Source organism: Protopterus annectens, chromosome 12.part0 (assembly GCF_019279795.1).
Source record: "Protopterus annectens isolate FY-2018-M chromosome 12.part0, PAN1.0, whole genome shotgun sequence".
NCBI lineage: Eukaryota > Metazoa > Chordata > Ceratodontiformes > Protopteridae > Protopterus > Protopterus annectens.
The window spans coordinates 1,191,197,465-1,191,224,964 of NC_056746.1; positions in this window are offsets into that span (position 1 = coordinate 1,191,197,465).

Sequence of the window (27,500 nt, forward strand, 5' to 3'; positions counted from 1 at the left end):
GTGCTGAAAGTTTACATACCTCCTGCTTAGTACAAGTATGGTGCACATTTCTGTAAAAATCATGCACATTTTGACCCACAAAATGCATTCCTAAAAGCTATTCTAGTTCCATCACTCCATGTGAAAACATTTCAGCTAACAGTCAGCCTGTGGTATTCATTTAAGTCATTTTAACAGAATAATTAAACTAGTGTTCCCAGATTAGAAACTGAAATGATTATTTCTCTCAGTAAGCTGTGATTAACGGATCAATACTCTGCATGAAAGTCGAGAAGCAGCAGGAAGCCATGCCACTGGGATCTAAAACGGCAGTTACAATGCACGCTGGTAGTGCCGTTTTAGATAATAAATCTAATTAACTGAAACAAAAAAATGCACATCTTCTTTTTCTAAGCATTTTACTTGGTCTCAACATTTTTTTTTGGCATGCTGCATATTGCCAGTGGGTTTTTGTTTTATGTTAACTCTTTGTATTTCTCTAAATGTATGTTAACAGCATTCCTGACTATAACTATTAACATTCCCCTTAATCAATTATTTTCATCTCAGGGTCATGTCTCTGATGAACTTACAAGTACATTTTCTGCTTTATAAGTGTTACAGATGGATATATGAATAAGTGATGTATTTCCATTTTTGCCTTTGACCAAGAGCTCATGAGGAAATCAGACAGAAGCAGGAACATGATGCATTTAGTCATGGGTGAAATTAAGAATGGGGCTTGTTTAGAATATGACAGAAAAGAAAAAGGGATGATGGAGTGGCCAGAGAGAGATGGCAGCTGGGTTACATTCTGGGTAAATGTAATGTTATGCACTCTGCTTACAATAATCCTGAAGCGAACTACAGTTTACATGAGGTATTGACAATTACAAAGGAAAAAGGGAGCCTCCCCTTTTGTTATTGTACATAAAACAAATTGCTGGGGTCAAAGAGTTAAAAGCACTGGCAAGGGATGGGGTTGCAGCTTGAGGAATGGAATCTTGGAATGCAGAAGCTGTCATTTTCACTGGGCAGGGCTTTGCAGATGGTGCACCTGGAATCTGTCAGCCAGATTTGCAAGCTATTTCAGGGCAAAGGAAGTTAAGCTTGTGGAGAATTAACAGAGAATTATTATGAAGATGAAGGGAGAGGATAAGGCGCCATTTCAGCAGTGGCTAATTATATATATATATATATATGTATATATATATATATATATATATATATATATATATATATATATATTCAACAGTGGCTAATAAGGCTGTTTTGGCTTGCATTAGAGAAATAAGATAGAACGATGGACTCACATGCCTACAAGAAGGAATGCTAGCATTTTGAAGACAACATGTGTTGTCTATAGATGAAACTAGATATAAAGTTAATGGCCCCAGTTCCAAAAGACTTGCTGTCACTGCAAATGAACAACTACACTGAGAGCAGGCTAACAGCAGATGTTTTGGAATCTGTTCCCATAGTAAATCTGTTTATAGACAGGCCTTACTCCAAAGAAAGTCAATTACACTGTTTTTGGAATCAGGGCAAGCTTATACTGAGAGCAACTTTTTTGGAATCTGGCCCTATGTCAGGATGCACTATTTTACAGAGAGAGACAGAGATGGGGATAGTGATGGGAAAATATAACAGAAGTGTTGCAACTTGGAACAGATAGTTTTAAATTAAAAAGGGTGCAGCCTGAATAAAGCTGTTTTAAAAAGGGGTGGATCAGCTGCAACGGCTAGCTAACACATATGGTTACAAACAGATAAACCTACCGATCACCTTCTGTGAGTATAATCATTTGTTCATATGTATAAATGTTTGTTTTAAACAATGGTAAGCTACAGACAGAAGGAAATCTGGATGGAACGTTCTCCAAGATTATTAAAACTAGCATTTTGACGTAACAGCATTTGTCTGTGAGCTATAGAATTATACTGTGAAAGCAGGAGATAGATGTTTGGCATCCCTGTGTTTTACTGATGGAAGCCGCAGAAGACAGCATGAATATGTTCAAATCAAACCACAAATAATATGTCAGGGGGAGGTTGTTACAGGGTGGCAGTGTCACATCACATCTCCCCTCCATGTAAACTGGCAGGGCTGTGCAGCTGTTTCTTCTTGTGTTGCATTGTTCTGGAAAAACAGAAGGTTTATATGTAAATATTAATGGACTTTCTGTGGCCATATTGCTACAGACTTCAGTGTATATCCAGTTTTTGAGGTGTAGCAGAAGTACATAAAAATGAGGATAGTGGATTACCTAATAGAACAGACTAAAGCATATGCCTGCTTGTATTAATAGTTACCTGGCTTTAGTGATGGAGTCTGGACTGCTATTGCATGTTGTGGGGGGGGGGGGACTGAAAGCTTAACACTTCATAGGAAAGTATTAGACAAGCTGTCCTTGGGGGCCGTTTCAAGTCTAGCCAGTTTCCTTCACAAGTGAGAATCAAATCCTGTACCTTGTGTCTGTAAGGTAAACACCTTAATTGGTATGCCAACCCCCAACCTGTTGGATATATGGCCAACTTGTTTTCATTTTTCAAGTAAATGACCCTTTATGGAGGACAGAAATCACGCTGTTCTACCTAAATCTGTCTTTGAGGTGGACATGTTAAAGTGCATATGTGACTGTGTACTATGTACATGCCATGAGTCTTCTCAGGGTGGGTTCCCCATGAGGACTCAAGATAGCGACATGTACAGATAAGAACTTTTAACCCTTTCCTTTGTAAAAGGTTCCTTATCAGAATTATGAGATCTAGTAGTCTGAGCCCTGACACTGAAACGGTGCAAAACCTGCTATTATACCTTTTCAGGAGGGCACTTGCCTTTGCAACTCCCTGTTGTGGGTGGCCATGCCCCCACTTTCCTGCTACTTACACATACTAACTCTGAGCCTGATGTATCTCAGAGAAAAGGGATTGTCTTGGGGTACTGCAACCTTGGACTGAGATTGTATCTCCTTGCTTGTAGTTCTGTAGTTCCAAGGACTGCAGTTATAGTTCTTACAATTTCAGCTGCCGCTTATAGAAGGCAGGAACTGTCCAGTCTCAAAGCAGCAGAAATAGAAAAGCAATGTGAATAATAAAAATCATGTCATCATGTCTGAACTACTCTCATACCTGGCTGTTGGTGTAGTGTGGAGCCCAGCAAATGCTGACGAATGAAACAAAGTATGTTTATGAAAAAAAAAAGCTGAGGAAAACATTGGGAGGCTAACAAATATGAAGATACAACCAACGTCAATGAGGTTTATCAGTTCATTACAAATTAAGTGGATGATTTAGAAACCAGTGGAAGAGCTGGACTGTAGGCTTAATGCAAATGGTGGTGGGACAAGATGTATGGGTTTGCTAAGAATAGTAGCTACCAGATTTATTGAATATAAAGATGGGAAAATAAGTAAGGAAAGGGCTCATACTGTGAGGTATCCTTCAAAGTCCAAAAGAAGCAAATAAAAGACAGTTTGCCTCAAAGGAAGTTGACAAAATTTGTACGTGACAGTTAAAGATAAAAAATCTTTCAAAATTATTCATTGCTATTGTATGATAAGAAGAACATATAAGTGTATCTTGACAATAATGGCCTGCAAATATTTTCCTAGCAAGCTGGTAGTAATGTTTTATGGGGGCATATGTAATTCAGTAGGAGAGGTGGAGCTTTTTTTTTTTTGCAAATTAGTATAGGGCACCCAGACTAAATCTACCAGGCAGAAAATCTGACAGAAGAAATAGCACATGGGTGGAATACTAGAATTAAATCTTTGCAGAACCTAGTAAATTCAGTTTTGCAGATACAGAAAATGGTAAGTTTTTTTAGAAATCTGAATGATATACTGCTAACGTATACTGGTAAGTTATGATGATGTTTGCTTCACTTGAAAGTACAGCTCTTATTTAGAGAAGAGTTATAGAGGAATGCCAGTTTGCTTTAAAACATTTTTGGGGGTAGTACCTGAAGGACAAACCATAATTTTTAAATGATAGTTGGAAATAAAAGCTCGAACGTTAGAGAATTATTTTCTTATGTGTTAAGTTACTGCTTGCTAGTCCCCTCTACTAGTTATACATAATAACTTCGTAAGTTTTGTCTGACAAGTTGGCAAGGTTCTCAGAGTTAGAGTTTGTGAACTGTACCACTACAGATAAGTACCGTCAAAGGCTGTACACATTTTTCAAGCAGACAGATTATTTTGTTTATAGAGATCATTACAGTACTGTATTTTATTATTCACGGCTTATTTTCTGAAATTGTTTTGTGCTATTACACTTTCTGTTATATTATAAATTAGAACAGTATACGTATTTGACTTTTATATTTTCAAAAGACTAAAAACACTTTTTAAGTTTTATTAGTAAGCTACAATGAAACTTGGCTGTACATCTGGTTGAGGACAACTACACAAGTAATACTGACACATTTACTCAGGAAAAAGCAAATTTTATGATCACATCACTCAAGACAACAGTAAAGAGAGAGACAAAGCGATGGAAATTGGGCATAATCTGAAGAATAACAAAGGAAACATAACATGGTTATGAACATTAGGCACAGAGACAGATGATCTAATGTCACTTAAGGTGTGGAGGATTAAAGCTGCAGTATGCAATGTTGTTGAAAGGTGGAAGTCACTTATTCAGTGGACAGTATTTTTTCTATATGTTTTCGCCACTGCATCAACTGTCATCAAGCACTCTCCTATCAGTCAGATTCCTTTGTTACCCTATACTGTGTGTCCCCTAGGGAGATCAGGAGCTGTCCAGAGGAGGTAATCATACAGGCAGCATGAGCAGTAGTTTGTTGGAAGGGTATCCATTTCATCTTTTCATCCTTTGGCTTGAGCAGTAACAGGGCTGCAGCCAACTAAAATATTTGGTGCACCTCCAATTTTCTGTGGAAATCACTGAGTTGCTGGTTTCTTTTGTGAGGTTTTTCCCACTGCTGGGGTTTACTGAGCTGGAATGATGTCTGAGGATTAAGTACTGCTGTAAATTTATTGAGTCTGGTGATCTTTCCTCCTTGGAGGGTAGTGAGGTGGGCATTTAAGGCTTGATTGTGTCTTGATAATTTAAATGTTTTTTTTTCTGATTTGTATCAACATATTATCTATATAAATCGCAGCATTCTCAATGCCTTCTAATTAGCACTTTATTCCTGTTTGAACCAGAGCAGATGTTGACAAAACTCAAAAATTTAGCATGATACATGTGACCCAAATCTTATGAGTGTTTATCGCATACTTTTTTTAAAACCTTCATCTAATGGTTTATTGAATTACATGGGTCATTTACAACTTTGCTGCCAACAGTCAAGTCATCCACACTGGAGATCAGCTCCTTTTCTAAGCATGAAAATTTGATTACTGTACAATTATGGTAGTCAATGATCTTGACAGAGACACTTGGTTTCACAGGACAAAATATGGGTGCTGCCCAGTCTAAAAACATTACAGATTCTTTTTATTTTCTCTCAGGTAACCACAAAATCCTTCCTCTATATATATAGATATATTTAGTTATTTGTTTGTCTATTTATTTATACATTTGTTAACCACGTGAGTACACTGGTCTGAGGAACCCTTGTAGGCATGACCCAGATCTTGAAGGCATTACATAAGGAGTGATACAAGAATGTAAAGTGAACATTTAGTACATTGCAATAGTTTTAGTAAATGCATACACACTTTCTACACACGCACACACACACACACACACGCACACACACACACACACACACACACACACACACACACACACACACACACACACACACACACACACACACACACACGCACACACACACACTGAACAATATTAAAACTCATTTTTTATGAAATGTTTACCATTCCTGTATCAAAGAAAAATCAGATGTTTTCGTATGTGAAAAGAGGGTAAGATATTAAAGCATGAGAGGAGTAGCTGCTATTGGGACATACAACATTGCATTCTATCTGCGAGACAATCTATAGTAAAGTCAGTTATAATAATAGGGAGGCTTTGTAACATGACGTTTTCTGTGGAGGGTGGTTGAGGTGAAGGAAGTCTGAATGAGGAGATCAACTCTAGAATCAGAGGGCTGGAGCCAATTGGCAGACTGTGTCAGGAGTAGTATATGACAGAAAAATGCCAAAGAAGCTGAAATGTAAGGTGTACAAAACAGTTGTGCGACCAGTACTACTGTATGGTACAGAAATTGGGACAGTAAAAGCAGAGCAGTTGAGAAAGTTAGAGGTGATGGAGATGAAGTGCTTGAGATGGGCGGTAGGATGCACACTGTGGGACAGATAAGGACATAAGAGCAGAAGTCAAAGTAGCTCCAACTGCAGTAAAGGTCAAAGAGAATAGATTATGGTGGCTCAGACACATGCAGAAAAGCGGAAGACAATCTGGTGAAGAAGATTTGAGATAGTCAGGAAAAAGGCAAGGAAAAATGAGGGCATCCAACAAAGAGGTGGAAGGACTGTGTGACAGAAGACTTGCGACAGGTAGGCATGAGTGTCAAAGAAAGCAGAAGAATGGCATTAAATAGAGAGATATGTTGACATGACACCTCAACCCCATGTAGAAGATGGGAAAAGGGAGTTTGATGATGATGATGATGCAAGACTATAGTAAAGTGAGAAGCAATGAAATGGATACTTACAGCAGTGGGGTAGAAATAAGTAGGTAACAGGTGGGGTAGCATGCAAACAAAGAACAGAGAAATAGAGAAGGGAAGAAAGAGGATAGAGAGATGGATGAACAATTTGACATTTTTAACAGCATATTAACATTAGGAGAGTGTTAACAGGGTGCAGAAGGTGATTTTTATCCAGGGGTTAAAAACATGTAGAAAAAAATGTTTTTCTTTTTTTTCATCTTTCGTAGCCTCAGACAATTGATTCCAAAAATCCTGTCTATATTCAGGTCCTTTAACCAATCTCATCCACCCCACAGATTCAGACCATATCTGGTGCAAGCAATAACAGGTAGTTTCCTTAATTTTCTTTGAATGCAACTTGGACTTTGCAGCTCTTAAGACACCTACCACATCTCACATATATGCTGACAAAGCAAACTCTCGTTCAAGTTATTGTACATTTACATAATCATATGGATACTTTAGCTTATGCCTCCTTCAAATAACATTTTTTTAATTAATTTTAATGTGCACATTATAGGTGATGTCCATTCTGTCTGTCTTATACACTGAATGCATTCTTTCTACCCCTCTTCTCCCCCGTTTTCAACTCCCTACATAAGGCATGCAGCATGACTTTCAGAACAGGGCTGTTTGCTGGAAATGAGATTAGGTTCATAGGTTCATAGGTTGATACTAGGCTGCCCTAGGGCATTTATAAGCCTAGCCAGAGTATGTTTGGCTTTCGCTACCCTTTTAGATTAGTTGACTGTGCCTTTGTATAGTAGGTCACAGAAGGTAGCCCTTTTAAGGTTTGTTTACTGTATCTCTGTCAAGCAGGGACACAGAAGAGATCCCAGGGGTAAACTTACGATCTCCCATCCATTCGTCAAGATTTCTCTTGAAGAGGGTCAGTGAGGGGCTCTGCCTGACATGGATTGGGATTTTGTTCCAGAGTGAGGGGAGCCTCTGGGATATGAATCTGTCCCTCCAACATGTCCTATTTATTTCTGTGCTGAAGTTCAGGTCCCTGGAGCGTGTAGCTCTAAGGGATTTAGATTTCCTGAGGTGAAGCATGTCCATTAATTCTGGGTTGGACATGGCTTTATACGTCAGACACAGATCGCCTCTGAGTAGGTGGTATGCAACTGAGTAGAGCTGGAGTTTCTTTAGCCGAACTGCAGAGGGCATCTGTTTGAGCTTCTTGATCCTCTTGGTGAGATACTTTTGGGGTCTTTCCAGTTGCTGAAGGTGTCAGGTAAGGTACATCCCAAACGGGGCATTGTACTCAATTATGGGCCTGATAAGTGATGAGTAGAGGGGCACAATGACCTCTCTTGATCTAGATGTGAACCCTTTCATGAAAAGGTGGGCTATATAGAATTTCTTTCTAACCACTTTGGCAACGTGATTGTCAAAGGAGAGATTGATATCTACTTGGGTCCCCAAGTCCCTAATTACTTCTTCCATACTTAATGGATTACCACCTATGTGGTAATTTGTGGGCACTTTCTTTTTTTCCAAAGGGGATGACTATGCACTTTTTGGCATTTAGCTTTAGGCCATGGCCCTGGCACCAGTTATCCATCTCTGTGAGACCCTTTTGGAGGATGCTTGTGTCAGTCGGAGTCGATTATAGCACCCAGTTTGCAGTCATCTGCAAACTTGGTCAGCCATAGTCCACCCGTGTTAGCCTGTACCTCGGAGAAATATATACCGAACAAGAGAGGTCCCAGGACTGAGCCTTGTGACACCACTTGTAACTGGTTTAGAGTCTGACATGGCACCTGCTATTCTGACCATGTGGGTTCTATCCCTGAGCCAGTTTGCAACCCATCTTGTGACATAGGGGTTGATATTTAAGCTGGTGAGCTTATTTATGATGCCCGAGTGGGGTATTGTGTCAAAGGCCTTTGCGAGGTCCAGGTAGGCTGTGTGGACTACCTTCCCTTCATCTATGGCTTTGGTAACTGTTTCAAAGAAGTTGACCAGGTTCAAGAGGCAAGATCTGCCCTTAACAAAGCTGAATTGGGTAGGATCCAGTGTCTGGAAGTTCCCAATGTCTTTGTTTATGATTTCCATGATGATACGTTCCATAGCTTTGCAGACCAGGCTAGTCAGGCTTATATGGCGATAGTTTCCGGGGTCTGTTGTGGCACAACCTTTGAGGAGTGGGACCACTGTTGCTGTACGCCATTCCTTGGGAACATATCCTGTAGTAAGGCTGAGATTGAACAGTGACTTTATATGAGGGTTTAGTTCTTCTTGGAGCTCGTGTAAGACGCAGCCCGGGACACTGTCTGGTCCCATTGATGCTGTGTTTTTAGCTTTGGAGAGGGCAGCTCTCACCTGTTCATCTGTGATCTCAGGAAGGCTACACTCTTTTGGGATAGACATTTGCTCTTTTGGGGGGGAAGGGGGGGAGAAGTTTGCACTGAACCTTTCTGCCAGGATGTTGGCAATGTCTGTGGATTCAGTGAATTTTTTGTCATTTTGCACTAACTCAGAGCATATCTGGGAGTTGCCTCCCTGGTTTTTGACATAACTAAAGAAGGCCTTGTGATTATCTTTAGTGTCTTGTGCAATTTTTCTTTCAAAGCTGGCCTTAGAAGATTTTATGAGGGATCGTAGTTTCTTGCCAGTACTGATCAGTGACACCTTCCCTTTTTGGGATTTTGCTCTGTCATGTAGTAGCTTTCTCCTTCTGTTGTATAGCTTATTTATGGCCGGGGTCCACCAGACAGGTCTCCTGCCTTTGGAGGAGTGAGTCTTGGTTTTATTTGGGATAGCATGCACCATGCATTCCTGTAGGTGTCCATAGAATGCTTTTGTAAAAGATTCTGCATTTTGGGCCGTATTGTCCACTGGCCCGGGGGCTTTGAAGGATTCCACCTCAGTTTTGAGAAGTGTGAAGTTTGCTTTTGAAAAGTTCTTCACTGTGGTTTCCTTGGCTGGGGGTGGGGACAGAATATGGATGTCCAGTGAGATTTGTTCATGGTCTGATCTTACCAATGAGGGGTATACCTCTGGTGTGGAACATAGAGACCCCATATTGGTGATGACCAGATCCAGTATGTTTTCCCCTCTTGTGGGAGTGGTGACCAGTTGTTCCATAGCATTTGAGTTTATAAATTCTAGGAACCATTGGGCTAGGGTGTTTGGGCTTGAGTAGTTTTCCCAATCGATGTTTGGGTAGTTGAAGTCACCCAATATAATAGTGTTTGGAGAGACCTTCATATTCTCCAGTGTTCTCAGGAAAGCTGAGTGAGGTTCCTGTGTTTGGGAGGGTGGTCTGTAGTAGGCTACAAACTGAAAGGCAGTTTTGCCCACTGTTAGTTGCACGTGGATGGTCTCCGAAGCTTCGTGCAGTGCCACTAGCCTGGAGGTGTGGGTATCTTTGATAAATATGGATACTCCCCCTCCTTTTGTAGTTCAGTCCGAGTTTTGGGGCCGGAAAGCATGGTATGAAGTATGGCCTGGTAGTGCTAGGGTGTTCTCGGGAGCCTTGAACCAGGTTTCTGTTACTGCACAGATATTCTCCATACTGAGGAGAGTCTCGACTGCGTGCATCTTGAGGTTTAGACTTCTGGTGTTGAGCAGCATTACCTTTAGTTTTTTTTCTTTGTGTTGTCTATGGGGGTGGGTTTGTCTTTTGAGCCTTGCTTATAAAAGCACTATGGGGGAGGCAAGAGCCTTAGCCAGTATTCGAAAACCCAGGAGTGACAGGTGCAAGCCATCCCTAGTGAAGCAATGTGGCTTGTTGAGCATGTCATCCCAGGCTGACAGGCACTGGATCCCTTTTGAATGACACCAATACTTTAGCCAATTGTTAAAATTGATCATTTTGTCTTTATACTGTGGCATCATTCTTGGTGAGGGTAAGATGCTACTAAGGTCAGGGTCATACCGGCCTGGGCTACATGATCAAAGAGCTCCTGTACGTCTTTTTTTATGTAGTCCAGGGAGGTATGTCTCAGGTCATTCACACCAGCATGGACAATGACGGAGTCATACTTGTACTTGCTTTGGAGTGACCCGAGTGCTTGTGATATGTGGCGGATCCTGGCACCCAACAGGCGGCTTACAGCGACCTTCTCCTTGTTCAGCCTGGTGAGTGGGACGTCAAGTGTGTCTGACAATAGAGTCACCTATTACAAGTGTATTAGGTGTGTTGTTTAGCCTTAAGGGCTGTGACTGTGTGGCACACTGACTTTGTGAACTATGTGCTACGTGGATATTGTTTCGTGGTAGGTGTTGCTTGGATGTCTGCTTTGGAGGTCTCTGCTGCTTAGGCAGATTTTTATTTAGAGCCTCCAAGTATGTTTTTGTGTGTTTATGTGTTTGGTTTGCTGATGCGATAGGTCTATGTGAGACTGGATTTGTTGTGTGTGTGGTTACCTTCTCCTCCTGACAGGCTGTGCCAGTACTGGGTTGAGAGAGCTCAGCCTCCAGTTTGGCTATATAGTTGCATATCTCGCATATATTTGAGCTTGTTGGGAGGAGGAGAGGGTGGTCTGTATACATAAGGCAGTTGTAACATTTCCTCAAGATTCCCAGATTCACCAGCTGGACTGGAGAGTAAACTCGAACCTGACCTTTGGACATGGCTGAATAATATAGGGAACTACTTATTGACTGATCAGAAAGAACCAATAGGGAGCAAGTGCTTTGAAGGAGTATAAGAGGATGTAGTGCTTGCAGAGATAAGACTGGGTTGGTGACTGGCATGCTGGGCCAAATGTTTGCTTTGCTGAAATCTTGTACTTGTTGATTACTATGAAGTGTACAAGAGGTACTGCCCCCTACAGGGGACTGGAGGGGCTTGTCACTCCCACATAAAATGCATTTTCGTCTGAGTCAGGTTTTAGTCCATTATTTTCAGTATGGTTCAGTGTAGTGATGATTTGGTCTTTGCTCACAAACACTATACTTGTGTTTCCTTTCAACCCATTTGAATAAGGTTTTGCTTTTTACACAACTTACTAGTCTGCTGTTTGAAAACTTGTGTTTTTTGTAAACTTTCCAAACACAATTAGTCCACTGTTATGTTATTCCTTATTTCATTTTAATTTTAATGTCATGTTACAGCTTTCTATATCTGTAAAATACATTTGCTAACTTTGCTTATATTGCACATGGTGTTTATCCCAGTTATGCACTGTTATATATCAGATATCTGCATCTATTCCTTTTTGCTGGAAACGTATGATTCATATAAGTCTAACATATTTCCATGAACTACTTCCCACTTTTGAGCTATTTCAATGTTTTAAAGACATTTTTCATCCAGCAGCCTTCTCTGAATATTGTCATTATAAATAGTAAGAGCTAGTATATTTTCCATAAGAGTAAACTAATGCAAGCAGGCATTAGGCCTGATTTCCAAGCAAAGTAAATAGATAGATAGATAGATAGATAGATAGATAGATAGATAGATAGATAGATAGATAAATAAAGCTGAGATGAAACAAATTAATATCTAGATGACTGATTCCTAGTTGCATCAGTATGTGTAGCTCCAATTGTATCAGGGCAGTCACAGGTAAATATATTCCACTCTTCAAGTATTACACTGAGCCTTGCAATGCCTCAAATAACCCAATTTTAGCTACTCAAATTTACTGGTTGCAATATGGAAACAGTTATTTAGAGAGAGTATTTCTGCCAGTAGAATGGATTAAATCTCCATAGTCCATGGTCACCATCACTCTAGATTCCCAAAGAATTTCCATCAATTTTATTTCACAACTCTAGGTCTCAAGGTGGCATCCATTCCAATGTTGTCACATGTCAGACCAGTCCATATGCTGTTACTACAATGGACATTATAGGGTCCACTGGACATTGATGTTAGTTATTATGCCATATGATGTTGCAGCAGATGCAAATCTCCAGACTATGCAAGAGGCATGTTTAGTGGTAGATGAAGAACCCAAATAATCCATTACCCATTCCTGTGAAAGCAGTCATCATGGATGCAGTGATGGATGGAGATCCAAAACCTTACCAAAAATAATCCATTACTCATTCCTGTGAAAGCAGTCACCATGAGTACATTCTGGCCAAGGCTGTTGGGGAGAATTACAATAAGTAGATGGTGTGGACATCTGAATATCCTCCATCTTGCCTACATATCAACATTCTGGAGTTGAGGACAGCCCTTCTTACTCTTCTAGCCTTTTAGGACTCCTTCCCTCAACATAATTGCCTCCCAGCCTTACTACATAGTTGTGGGCTTGTAAATCAACAAACAAGGGGGGCTCAGCCTATATCTTGTGCCAAGAAGCCACAGGGCTGTGGGAATCAACTCTTAAATCCAATCATATTGCAGGGGATGAACTTCTTTGGAAGACAGGCTCAGTTGTGGTTTACTAATGCCTCATGAGTGGTCTGACAGTTCCTTGGTGGCTAAAGCTTTGCTGTACTCTCATTACTTTCCTGACCGAAACCAAGTACAGCTACTCACTAGAAAGTGAAATGGGATCAGCTTAATTTGGCTTCTTGGAGGGGAAATTATGACAGTATACCTTAAAGCACAAGATCACTTTTTTTTTAATCTGGAAGTAAAATTGTTTATTTACATGCTAGGTGAGGCAATTGTATATGAAGCGAAGTGTGAAGCTTCAACGTTGCTCTGTTAGAATCATTACAAAAAGGAGAGAAAATCTGAACGACCAAGCTGTAAAACACATAATTTAATAAAATGAACACAGAGTAAGCGCTTTCAGGTTACACACCCTTCTTCAGACAAATTACAACATGACAAAACATCACATTTAAAATATCAAATAACCAATGAAATTCAATAATGAATACGCCTCATCTTTAAGGTGGGCTTTTTCGGGATTACACCATTCATGCCTGGGGCTCTATGTGCTGCCAGTTCAACTATCCATTTAGACTCATGGTATTCAGTTAAATTACATAAATCCCCCCCCCCCCTTGAAAACATTCACTATCTGTAGTACCATGAAATCAAAGGTGTGTGTGCTATTGCTACTAATGTGTTGGTACAAAGCATTACATTCATTACCTAAATGTATGGCAGACATATGCTGTAAAATCCTGTTCTTTAATTTACAGTTAGTCTTGCCTATGTAGAATGAGTGGCAGTCTTTACACTCAGCCAAATATATAACATCTGTTGTGTGACAATCTGCATAACGTGTCAAGAAATACTCCTTTTTGGTTGTAGGATGTACAAATAAATTATCCGGTCTTATGTACTGGCCAGCCTTGCAGTGCCTGCACAGAAAAGTACCCTGTTGTGTAGTCTTAACCTTTTAACCACTGTTTTGTTTTAAAAGGCATAATAATTTGAAAGACTTGTTGTGTAATGACAGACACCAGATTAAAAGATAACAAAGCAACGTTGAAGCTTCACACTTTGCTTCAAACACAGTTGCGTCACTTAACATGTAAATAAACCTGTAGACATTGTTAATGGGAGCAAAGACTATTGAAAAGCAGGTACATCCAGCCTCCCAAAAATGTGCATCTAATTAGCATGACATTTGAATATCAAATAGCATATGACTCTTCCCACTTCCAGTAGGAATTTAGGATATTATTCAGAAAAATGTTGAAAAACAGTGACAAAAATGATGGAAAAATATAAGCACAATATCACAGATACAGTGTAACATCTGTAAACTTCACTGAAGTGGACTACAAAATTCTACCATACAAGGCCATTTATTTTTGCTTTGGAAAAGGGAGATGGGAGATGTTTGCCCTCTTTCTTTAGATTATTGGTGGCAGTAGTATGTTGGTCATGTAGTGTGGCTTTAGGCGTACTAGACAGCTTCAAAAATCATGTGTGATTAGAGGCATTCAGAAAATTGTGTGACTGAGTAAGTCAAACCCAAGAATAAGTTCATGCCTCCAAAAATTGGTGCAGGAGTAAATCAGTCCTGAAAATAGGAAAGTTCCTCCAAACAGGGACAATTGAGAGATCTGATTTCACTCTTAATATGTACCACAAGCACCATATCCGTTTCACAACTGTAAAGACAGACACTTTCTCTAGGTTATTTACTCCATTCCCTTCTTGCTTAACAAAACTAGTGCCATACGTAACCCCTACACCCATGAAACAGTATTGAGATTCTAGTCATAGCCTCATTTCATACCAGATTATTACTGTAACAAAAGCACTAGAGACTGAAATCCCTGCCAGCACTAGTCTGTCAAATTCCAGATAATTTCTATTCTTTATTTTCTTACAAAATATTAAAACTTCTTTGGAAAGCAAGTAAATATCAATACAGAATTAACCAAGAATATAAAATAATTTTGGCTTAAAAACAGGCTTTTAAGACAAAAGTTGAAATTGTATTGGCCCTAAAATAAAGACAGTATACACAGATAACAATGCATGTAAACTATTAATTAAAAAAATGAAAAAAAATGTATTTTTTTCTTAGTTGTGTTTTATGCATAACAGTATTACCATGGTGGATTTTATCTTTGTTATTGTTATCTTATTAGACAAGAAGGAAGCATTCGTACATCAGCAAATGAGTTTTTGTATTTATTCTGCATTAGAGTACCTAAGGGAATCAGCATGGTGAAGATAATGGGATAAAGTAATGCTTAATGCAAAAATGTTTTTGTTTTATTTCTGTAGGTAATATGAACATCCTTTATTTGAGACAATTAAATCTTTTTTCAAATTCATATTAGGATGGAAAGATAAATATAGAAGGCTAAATTAAATGGCTCATGTTAATTGATGCTTAAAGACATAAGGGTCTTGTTCTAGGCTGTTAAGAAAATTATTTTATCCAACTGAAAAGGCAGGAATTATTTTCCATTACTAGGCATTTTGTTCTGCAGACCCCGTGTTTGCATTCTTGTCTGTGGATAAACTGAAAAATAAAAGACTCTGCTATTTCGCCATGCCCGTCACATTAAAAGTCTCTGCTATTTCACCATGCCCGTCACATTAAAAGTCTCTGCTATTTCACCATGCCCGTCACATTAAAAGTCTCTGCTATTTCACCATGCCCGTCACATTAAAAGTCTCTGCTATTTCACCATGCCCATCACATTTGTACTGTAGGCTGCTGCTGCTGCTGTTCTCAGTGCAGTCAGATAGTGTGACTGTTTGGTTTGTGAGATCAGTGAAGGATGTATGCCAGTTACACTTTTATCTATAGTAGCCTACATCCTCCTCAATGCCCCTTTCCGTCATTGTTCAGGTGTGCAGGAATCTGTATACTGTGGCATCTGAGAATAACAGTTATTGTCATCTGGATAGCCAGACATATGCAATAGTTTCTGTAGTATTTTGTGTAATATAACAATGGGGAATACTGGTGACTACCAACTGGAAAGCCATACATATACAGAAGTTTATGTAGCATTTTGCATAAGTGAACAGCGATGAATGCCATCTGATAACTAGATATATTCAGTAGTTTCTGTAGTATTTTGCATAATGTAGCACTGGTGAATACTGATGACTGCCATCTGTTAACCAGACATATACAGTAGTTTCTATAGTATTTTGTGCAATATAACAATGGTGAATACTGGCGACTGCCATCTGATAACCAGACATATACAGCAGTTTCTGTAGTATTTTGTGTAATATACCAGTGGTGAATACTGGTGACTGCCATCTGGATAGCCAGATGTATACAGCCGTTTATGTAGCATTTTGCATAATACAGCACTGGTGATTAGTGGTGATGGCTATCTGATAACCAGACATATACAGCCGTTTCTGTAGTGCTTTGTGTAATATACCAATGGGAAATATTGATGACTACCATCTGGATAGCCAGACATATATATATATATATATATATATATATATATATATATATATACAGAAGTTTATGTAGCATTTTGCATAATATACAGTAGGTTCTGTAGTATTTTGCATACTGGAGCACTGGTGAATACTTGTGACTGCCATCTGGATGACTAGATGTATACAGAAGTTTATATAGCATTTTCCATACTATACAGTAGGTTCTGTAGTATTTTGCATAATGTAGCACTGGTGAATACTTGTGACTGCCATCTGGATAACTAGATGTATACAGAAGTTTATGTAGCATTTTGCATAATATCCAGTAGGTTTTGTAGTATTTTGCATAATGTAGCACTGGTGAATACTTGTGACTGCCATCTGTATAACTAGATGTATACAGAAGTTTATGTAGCATTTTGCATAATATGCAGTAGGTTCTGTAGTATTTTGCATTATGTAGCACTGGTGAATACTTGTGACTGCCATCTGGATAGCCAGATGTATACAGAAGTTTATGTAGCATTTTGCATAATACGCAGTAAGTTCTGTAGTATTTTGCATAATGTAGCACTGGTGAATACTTCTGACTGCCATCTGGTTAACTAGATGCATTTAGGACTTTATGTAGCATTTTGCATAATATCCAGTAGGTTTTGTAATGTTTTGCATAATGTAGCACTGGTGAATACTTGTGACTGCCATCTAGATAACTAGACATATACAGAAGTTTATGTAGCGTTTTGCATAACCTGCAGTAGGTTCTGTAGTATTTTGCATAATGTAGCACTGTGAATACTTGTGACTGCCATCTGGATAGCCAGATGTATACATAAGTTTATGTAGCATTTTACATAATATGCAGTAGGTTCTGTAGTATTTTGCATAATATAGCACTGGTGAATACTTGTGACTGCCATCTGGATAGCCAGATGTATACAGAAGTTTATGTAGCATTTTGCATAATATGCAGTAGGTTCTATAGTATTTTGCATAATGTAGCACTGGTGAATACTGGTGACAGCCATCTGTATAACAAGATGTATACTGTACCTTATTCAGTATTTTTGTCCTGCACAGCATGTATCCTGTTCCACAGAAAATGCAAACTAATTTAGTCTTTGATATTGTTGTTCCATTGCAAATGTTATATTCTTCTGCAGATAAAATAAATGACAGTGCAGAGGTTTAGTGGTTGGCATAGCTTCTCAGATGTACCATTCAGGGATCATTTCTGATCACTGGATATTATTTTGTTAAGCAGGTAAGTCAAATGAACCAAGAACTCTTTTCAGCCATGACCCAGACCAATTAGGCAAATGCAATGAATAAAACAGAAATAAGAGGGGTCTATAGCACAAAGTCGAAATAACAAAAGTTCGATCATTGTAATATTGAACCCTAAACTCCAAAACCCAACAAAACTGAAAACACAGAACAGCGATTTTTTTCCATGGGAAAAAATCGCTGTTCCGTGACAAAAATAAATAAATAAATTTAACCTTAAACTTAAACTAAAGAGGGGACATTGCCCCCACCCCCGCCATGTGAGGGACTGTGCCGCCCACACCCCCTACTTAAATATACCAACTCCGAGCTCGCGCCACAGTAGAGGAAATAGCAAAGCCCCAAATACGTCCCACCAATTTTTTTCCCTGGGAAAAAAGTTGATGTGCCGTGGCTCCGCTATTTTCAACTTTCAGTCTTTAAGGTTCGATATTGCAATGTTCGAACTTGTTTTAGTTCAACGTTGTAATATAGACCCAAATCAGAATATAGATAACATCAGAGTACAATTAAGCATTACTAACAGACATTAGATCGTGAAATTTTGTTACAATGTAAAATATGAGTGTTTTATGTGAGATGCACAGCATAAATGTGCACTATATTAACATTAACATTAAGAGTATGATCCCATGAGAATATTAGCTTAAACAAAGTCTACTGAGGAAAGAGGTAGAGCGATGGGAATTCCCACAGCTTGTAATAGTGTATGTGCTCAAGTATATATTCATATAGTTGAGGCATATTATTTAATATTGACAATTTTCAGTATGCTAGGTTCAGAGCTAAACAAAGTATGTGCCTTAGCATTACAAAAGGATATATGCATCTGCAAAACCAGAATAAGAAGATGAATAGAGGATAGAGTTTAATTCTGTGCATGTAGTGCTAAAATAACTGCCAAAAGTAATTATACATATATATATATATATATATATATATATATATATATATATATATATATATATGGGTCTAATTCAAATGACTGACTTGTCAGAATGCCAAAAATCAGAAGACTGAGATCAAATGGTTGACGTGCTGAAATGTTAAAGGTTGGATAGTGCAGGAAAACTGTGTGGCAATTGTGGTAGAGTTGTGATTGTGGAAATTGACCTTTTCTCCACTGTACTGTGATCTCAGAGTTGGTATCCATAATTAGTAGAGGTTAGAGGGTTTTGCTGCCCTGAAAAAAACAATATTTATTTCTGTTTTTTGACATTTCAGAATGTCGATCATTATGTTTTGATCTTCTGATAATCAACGTTTTGAAACGTTGATCGTATAATGAATTATAAGCAAACTATGTACAACACACACACACACACACACACACACACACACACACACACACACACACACACACACACACACACACAAAATTGTAAAGTAGGAATATTACAGTTATAGTGTGTAAAATTATGGTGTGAACATATCTTAATATGGTGGCTGATTATACAGTGTACCCTATGCAATTGCATTTGTTTTCACATTCTAATTGAGATTTTGTTTCTTTAATTTTATCATGCCATTGATTTACCTGATGATTTTGACAATGGATTTCTAACAGTCAGATGCAGCCTTGAGGAAGTCTTATTTTTGGCAGTAGCAAGAATGTAAGGTATTCCTAGAGATGTAACTTCAGATCCTCTCAGAGAAAAAAAAAACAAAACAAAAAAAACTGCTTCCTTTCCAATAATCTGTTTCTAAACAGGGACAGTAGTTTTCATGTAGCAATTTGTAGGTAAGGGTAGGCAGATGATTATATCTGAGGATTTTGTTTTCCCTGGTTTGTATTACAGCAGAGCTTTGGGAAAGAGTATAGAAATTATGGGAAGTGCATATTCTAAACCGGGCAACTATATACTGACTGCTACACTGATTGTGATAGATATTTGGTTTCTAAATTCAATGGGCTGATAATTGTATATGAGACCTTTACCTGCCTCAGTACCTTATAGACTTATTTCTATGTGGGGAGCAAAGAAAAGACTAGAGTCAAGTGTGATTCCCTAAAACTTTCTGGGATATAGTTACTGGTAGAAAAGATCCAGTGGGGTAAAAGACTGTGATACTTGTTACATTCTTAAGATGTTAGGGAGTGCTGAATAACTTTAGATTAGATTTGGAAGCATTGCTATCTATTTCTTCAATGTAAGCCATGTTTTTATTACACTGACATCCTTCTGCATTGCTTTAGAGATCAAATGTAAGTTCTTCTCAGAACTGGTAATAGCAATGTTATTTGCATAAAGAAGACAATTTGTATTAAGTAGATTCCACCCCCCATGGATATAAAGGTTTTTTTTAGGAGCATTGTGACTCAGTACTTTGAATGTTTTATCTAACAGGTAGTCTAATAGAAACCTCTTTACTTTGTTTTGTTAAACATGGTTTGAATTTTATTTTTTTTCAGGCCTATGACTTCTTGGATATGAATATATCTCCATATTTAACAAAACTCTTTATAATTCCTCTCTAAAGACTTCATAAGCAAGGATTAATTTAAAGTATCTATAATGGGCAGTAAATAAATTAAGGCACTGGCATCTTTCCGCATTATTATATTCCTTAACAGATGGTATTTTCTTTATAAATTTCCTCGGAATTGATTCCAGGCTAACAAAATGCCCGATAGTGTAGTTATAGAATATGTTGCTGTACTTTACAATCAGTCAAGCGATAGTGTTGTATAATGAAACCAGGCTGTCTTCCTTTGTAATAGAAATGCTGTAGATTGTATTTGCATGTTTATCAAAGGAATATTTTGATATAATCATAATACATAAGTTGCAGTACTCATCAGTGTGTTAAGTTGGAATCCAATGTTATTTGCCCAAGTTACAATAGTTATTGATTGCAAATTTTCCCATCCATGGATGCCTTTGGAATATTTCTGCTGTACTCTTTCCAGTTTACTCATGGCTGTTTTCTTATAAGTTTACATATTGTTATTTCTCAAGTTTGGGTGTAATGTAACTAACAAACAATAACATCATAATTTCTGATTTCTTAGACTTTATAAATCTTTTTTTATACAACCTAGAATTCTATAACTATCATTAACCAATTGGTTGATATGATTAGAACAACTCAAAGCTGGATCTACCCGTATACACAGGTCATGAAATGAATCCATAGTTTCAATCGCTGTTTGATGGGTTAAATATCCATCTTTCAATTTATGTGTCCCAAATATCATATGCTTAGTTTTTGATGAATTTATCAGCATATGTTTTATTGTGCCCAAATGGTCAATTTAGTCGTTATATTTGCAGACAAGCTCTATCTGTAACACATGCAATCAGTTTACCCAGTTTCAAGTCACCTGCATATAGACTGTAGAACACCTCAGATGAAAAAGATAGATCTGAAAGATACAATCTAAACAAGTATGGACTAGGACAGAGCCCTGTGGGGACACCCTGAATGTAACCTAAAATTTCACCAGTCCAGTTGCTGTATGATACTTGCCATGTCCTATTTGTAAGCCAGGCAGCTATCCATCTTATCAAGAGCACATCAATACCTAGTTGTTCTAATTTATGGCTTAGTATTTTGTGTATGATCCTGTCAAATGCTGAAGTTAAATCTATATAAATGATATCACAGCACTTTCATTCACAGCTATTATATTGTCATAGAACATCATATTATAGGTGGTAATAGATCTGTTTTCAAAATACGAATGCTGATATATGGTTTCAAGTCCCAACCTTAGTAAGGTATCAGCCCATCTAGCCAAATGAAGGTTAATATTATTAACAAGTAAGGTTGTAGTAATCACTTGATGTGGAGGGATGTTGAAGACTTTCACCATATGTAAATATTCCCATGGATAGGCCAGGGTCTACAACCATAATAATTATGTTATAAATTTCATCTGAGCTGATTATAGTTGATCAGCCTACGTATAATCCATTTATGAAAGATCAATAATTGAACTTCTTTTGGAAGTTGTTAAAACAGCAGTGATACACATTTCAAAACATATAACCTGAAAAGCTGTTTTAGTCTGTAACTTTTTACATCATGTCTGTTGCCATTCTTGTATATAGGTATTTTGTTTGACGACTTTCATAAAACAAGAACTGTTCCCATTTTTAGCAAATTACTGAACATGTTACAAAGCACTGGACATAATTCATGAGGTAATCTAAGACAGTGATTGGAATTTTATCTGATCACACTGAGCAACTGAATCTGATTTTCCTCGTAGAATATAAAATAATCTCAGAGAGATATTCGAACAGCCTTCCCCAAGTTATATACTGAAAGAGTGATCTTACATATACCACTAGTACTTTTCGTTTCTTATTATTATTAGATGAAAAGTACCTATTAAGTAATTTTAAGATTTCTTACATTTCTACTAACCTCTAATGTGATTACAAAACAAGCTAAATGAGTCACAGAATTAATATAGCTGTAGTACAACTTTTTATTGTGAGTTCTTAGCTTAGTTTCAGACTGCATTTTTTGCAGTATAAAGGTGAATTTTTATTCTAGACTCATACTAAATAACTGTTTTTAATTTAATAAAAAAATTGAAAAAACACACATCAAACTAGGCTGTCTTTACCAAATTAATCCTTTCCTAACTAGCCATTCTAGACTAAGCATTGCCAGGACTCATCTCTTATCTACTGTTCTCTCTGCTTCTCCCATCTTTACAAACCTTAACAAAACTGACCTTACCAAACTTGAATCGGCCTACAATAAAATAGCCAAGTTCACCACTAGCTCCCCATATAGTTCCCACCACTGCTTTGCCCTACAACAAATAAATTTGCTAGAATTCCCACAACAACTAAGCTATACCCAACTTGTCTTTACTCACCAACTAATATACCAGCCAAACAGAACCCCAGCCCTACAACGATTACTCCAACCATATACCAACACTCGGCAACTCCGATCCTCACACAAAACACTCCTCCAAGTATCCAAAAGCAACAACAAAGCCGGGGATGCCCTCTACTCTCACCACATTTCTAAACTTTGGAACTCAATCCCTCAGCATATTCTAAATGCTACCCACCTACACCAATTCAAAACTAACAACTGGCTCTGCTCCTGCACCAAGCAGGCTAATACCACATAAGCCCACATCAAATTTCATCCCCTAAATTTTATAGTCTCGATGTATACCCCACTCCCACTTGTTAACACCACCTATCAGCTACCTACAATAAGAGTATAATTTGATAATTTCTTTTTTTTTTGTAAGGGCATACATATGTACACGTATTAAAGTATACTGAAATGATCAACTAAAGATGGACCCCTGCCCTCAAATAAAATATATATATATATATATAAATATGTATATATATATATATATATATATATATATATATGTATGACTTTACTATATTGTAATAACTTTCTCCTTTTCACTAACGTGCCTATTGTATACTGTACTTTCTTTATTATCTCTAGATATTTCTGTTAAATTCTATGTAAAACCGACACTGTACCTGTCAATGTTGTGCTTGTTTTATTGGAGCATTTCTCCACGGGCCTCCGCTGAAAATAGGCTCACACCCAGATGGACTATACTGGTCAACAAATGTAAAATAAATAAATAAAATAAATAACTAGATATAGAAAACTGCGAATGTGTAGCCGAGTTTATACTTTTATGATTCCTTAGTCCCTAAATACATTTGCTCAGCAATGTTATCTGCATTTGGGCACCGTCCCTTAAAGGCAGAACAGCTGTAAGATATACTTGTTTATTATGAAAAAAAAAGTAATTTTTAAGAACAAAGGTGCCCATTATTAGTTTAGTCTCCCTTTTCTGTACTTTAGGGGCTCACACTATTTGTTTTTAGCATTAAACCTATATGAAGATAATTTTCGTAATGTAGGGGAATCAGAATGTTTTCTTTAGTTCCATTTGGAGAATTTGGACAATTTTAATTGAGCTCCATTTACTTTATGGTTCAGTTATAATTGTTTATCAGATATTTTCTGTAGATGCAGATCGCCTTCTGTGCTCCTCTTCTTTCTTCTACTTTTCCTTTCACTAGAATGTACAGTACAAGATTCTCTTCATTGGAAGGAGTGTGTGTGTGTGTGTGTGTGTGTGTGTGTGTGTGTGTGTGTGTGTGTGTGTGTGTGTGTGTATGTTTGTGGGTAATGCAACTTGATGGTTACACTGAGTTCAAATAGTGTACATGCAGACAGTATTGGTAAAGGTACTTACTGACTGTTTAAAACATATTTTGCTGGTTTGCTGCAAAGAGATGCTGGTCTCATGCTATTAGTTCAGTTTAACTTATCATTTAGAATAGAAACTTCTGATTAATAAGCCTAGATTTGATATGTGCAGTTATTTTAGTTTCATGGACTGGTCCAGCAAGCATTGCTACCACATTTTCTTAATTTATGTGTCTGCTCTGAGATACAGTTATCAATCTTTTTACCTACTGGCCATCAAGGAGCTTCATTTCTGTAATTCCATGTTGATATTGAGCTTATTTTTTTAAAAGAAGTTAATATTTTGACCTATTCTTTTTATAAAGTTCATTCCATAATCCTGGAAGGCATTCCATAATGTAGCACTTTTTCTGATACTGGGATTTATTTTTTTTAATATTAGGATACCCCTTCTGATGTTACCTCCCTCAGTGGTACATTTCAAACATAAACTTCTAAAAAGAATGAAATGTGACATTGCCTTATAGAAAAGACATAGATCAGCCCTTAGTAACCTATAGATAAACAGAATGTAGGCACAGTTCCTGAAGCTTTAATGAAGAGCTCATTCTTTGCAATACTATGATTTTTCTAGTAAGGAATCATCTTTTCAAATTCCTTCAAAAATCTTGTTTGAAGAAAGAAAAATGCAGCACTGAATTCATTAATGGGTCAAATCAGTGAGGTATAAAGTTGTACAATGGCAGTCCTTGAGTGACTTGACATAATCTTTAGAATTAGATGTGCTACATATTATACTTTTCTGACTTGGGTAGGTACACAGTGGTCAAAGTTTAAATTGTCACACCTACTTTGTGTGTTAGTTATCACTAAAACCTATAACTTGTAAGGGAGTTAACAACAGGGAAAAAGCACTCTGCTAATGTTTTGTTGAACGCAATTAATCCAGTTTATGTTTTTAGGTACATTGATTATAGTTAGTTTTTCATTAATAGTTAACTTACTGAGGTATACCTGCTTCAAATCTCCTGTTGCTTATAAAGAAACACTATATTTAGTTCTTTGTTTTTTTTTTTTCTACTTCCTTTTTCTGGCCTATGCCCTTTCCATCTATTGAGCTGCTAACACTGAACATTGGTTCCCCATCACTATGGCAATAATCTGTAGCATTAATGTAATATAGACAACCAAGAGGTTCTATTTGTCTGTCCCTGGTGGCTGACATAGACATGGGCATCTACATCACTGCAGGGGTATCCTATGCATATTTTGAATGTGCTCATATTCATATATTGTCCATGAGGACTCATTGTTGGTCCTCATGGTCTCATTGCTTGGGATTGTCAAGCCCACACCCCTCGATCCCATGGGTACTGGTTGTGTGGAAACTTCTGGTTGCACAGGAATAGGTTGGGTAACTGTGACCACCAACATCCTCCCCCCCTGGACAGACATAAGCTGCTCACTCCCACCCTCTTCTGCCCTGCTCTTCTAATACCCAAGACAGTATTTGAACTCAGGTCATCTAGGTCATAGCTGGACCTTTATCCCTTTATATGATAGATAGGGTATATTCAGCTCTTTGTTATGTTGCTTTCAGAAAATATTATTGTTGCTCATTAAAGAGTTGTCCTTTCCAGTGGTTTTTCCTTCCAGGATTTAAAGAGAAATGTAATCACTTTAGTAAAGGGGGCACAGATAATATACATCCATCCTGAAGTCTTGCTTCATGCACTCCTGTGTGACTCTTCCCTAGTATATATGCATATGTTCTCTGAGTGTAATTGGTTTAAGTACCCGATTAAATGAAATGAGATTTATCTGCATTAGTAAAAAAAAAGAAAGCTGTATATTTGTTTCAAGAAACATATCTTTCCAAACAAGAGCATGTAAAACTTGGAAAATTTGGTTATGCATTTATTGCTGCATTACGATACTCCTCTGAGAGGAAATGTGGAGCAACTGTTTCAGTGTGCTAGGCCAGCTGATTTAAATGATTTGGACATCTGGTTAGTTGTAGCAGTCATATCAGCAGATTTTATGGATTATATAGTAGGATTTCTGCTTATAGTAGGTTTCATCTACTTGTAAGCAGTGACATGGCTGATGACTTGGGTTTTCTTTCTGAATTACTGTCATCTGGACAACTGTCCCCATGTCCAACATGTGAATTCCATCAACGTACATTTAACCAAAGAGTATACAAGTAGATGAAAGTGATAATTATGTACTTATCATAATACTGGATCCTTTTATTCACTTTCACCTATGACTTATCGGTCCTCAAGATGCTTGTTGGATCCGAGACAGTAAAACTAGTGGTCCAGCCTCGGGTCCATTAAGAACTATTTTCCCTATAATGCCTCTGTGTGTGGAGATACCATAGACGGAGTCTGATGGCAATTAGTGAAGATAAATTCAAGGCATCCATGACACAAACAGAAAAGCCCTTCAGGTCCTATAATTTAGTAGGGGGGTGTAGGGCAGGTTGTCATATAAGATAGATGTGAATGAAAGGATTGAGTATTAAGGTAAGTACATAACCTTATCCTATTCTTTCCATCCATCTGATCCAACGTATGGGTTGGAATCTCCAGCAACAGGATATCAGTGTGGCATCATGACAGGTGACCTCTGAGGATAGTGGCTCCAAAGGAAGTCCTGAACCTTGATATAGCATCTAAGTTGTAATGTTAACAAATGTATGAAATGTAGACCATATGCTGCTACTGCTCAACAAATCTCATCAACTGAAGCATTTCTAAAGAAGGCTGTTGATCTGGCAACAGATCAGGTGGAGTAACCTTTAGGACTGCATGGACATGGGAGACTATGAATCAAATAAACATAAGAATTGAAATCCAAAAGTGATATTGGATATTCTAGACCCATAAAAAAAAAAAAAAAAAAAAAACTGGATGTAATAAAGAAGAAGATTTTAACCTTATGCTGATGGTCGTTTACTGAAAAGTGTGTTTTCAGCTGCTGTTCTGTTCTGGTTCACTTGTGTTATATATCAGCATATTCTAGACCCATGTTATTGACTGCAAAGGAAGGAAGGAATTCTGGGAATTCACATTTTGGCCAAGGGGAAATTTTAATTGTCCAAATGACAGTAATTCAGTAACAAAACCCAAGTTAGCCATTTCTCTGCTTATAAATGTCATTATGAGTTTTTTTTTTACATGTAACAGATAGTGGACTGATTCACAAGAATAACACATCACTTTTTTACCTACGAATCACAGCTAGCCAAGTTAAATTCTAGAACCAGTACTTGGTTGGCTGCAACAACAGACTTATTATCTGATTTAATGCATTCCATCTGTTTTGTTTAATCGTTCATCTCTTATAGTCAAGGTTACCAATGACTGTAGAATACATTTAATCACTCTGTACACTTTTCAGAAATGAAATCCTTAGAAAATAAAATATTATTTATGCTTCTGCCTTAAAAGGACTTTTATCTTCTATGATTTTTTCCTGTGTAAGTGTAGAATGATGTCATGATATTCTGGCAAAAACAGAGTAGCAATCAGTGACAGATTGTAATGAGGTTATTCAGGTGGTCATCCAGGGCCTGTAGCTTAAGGATCTAATATAACAAATAAATAAATAAACACATGACAGACACTATGAATATTAAACTCTTTATACTCCCTGAGTCTGCCATTTGTAGAAGCAC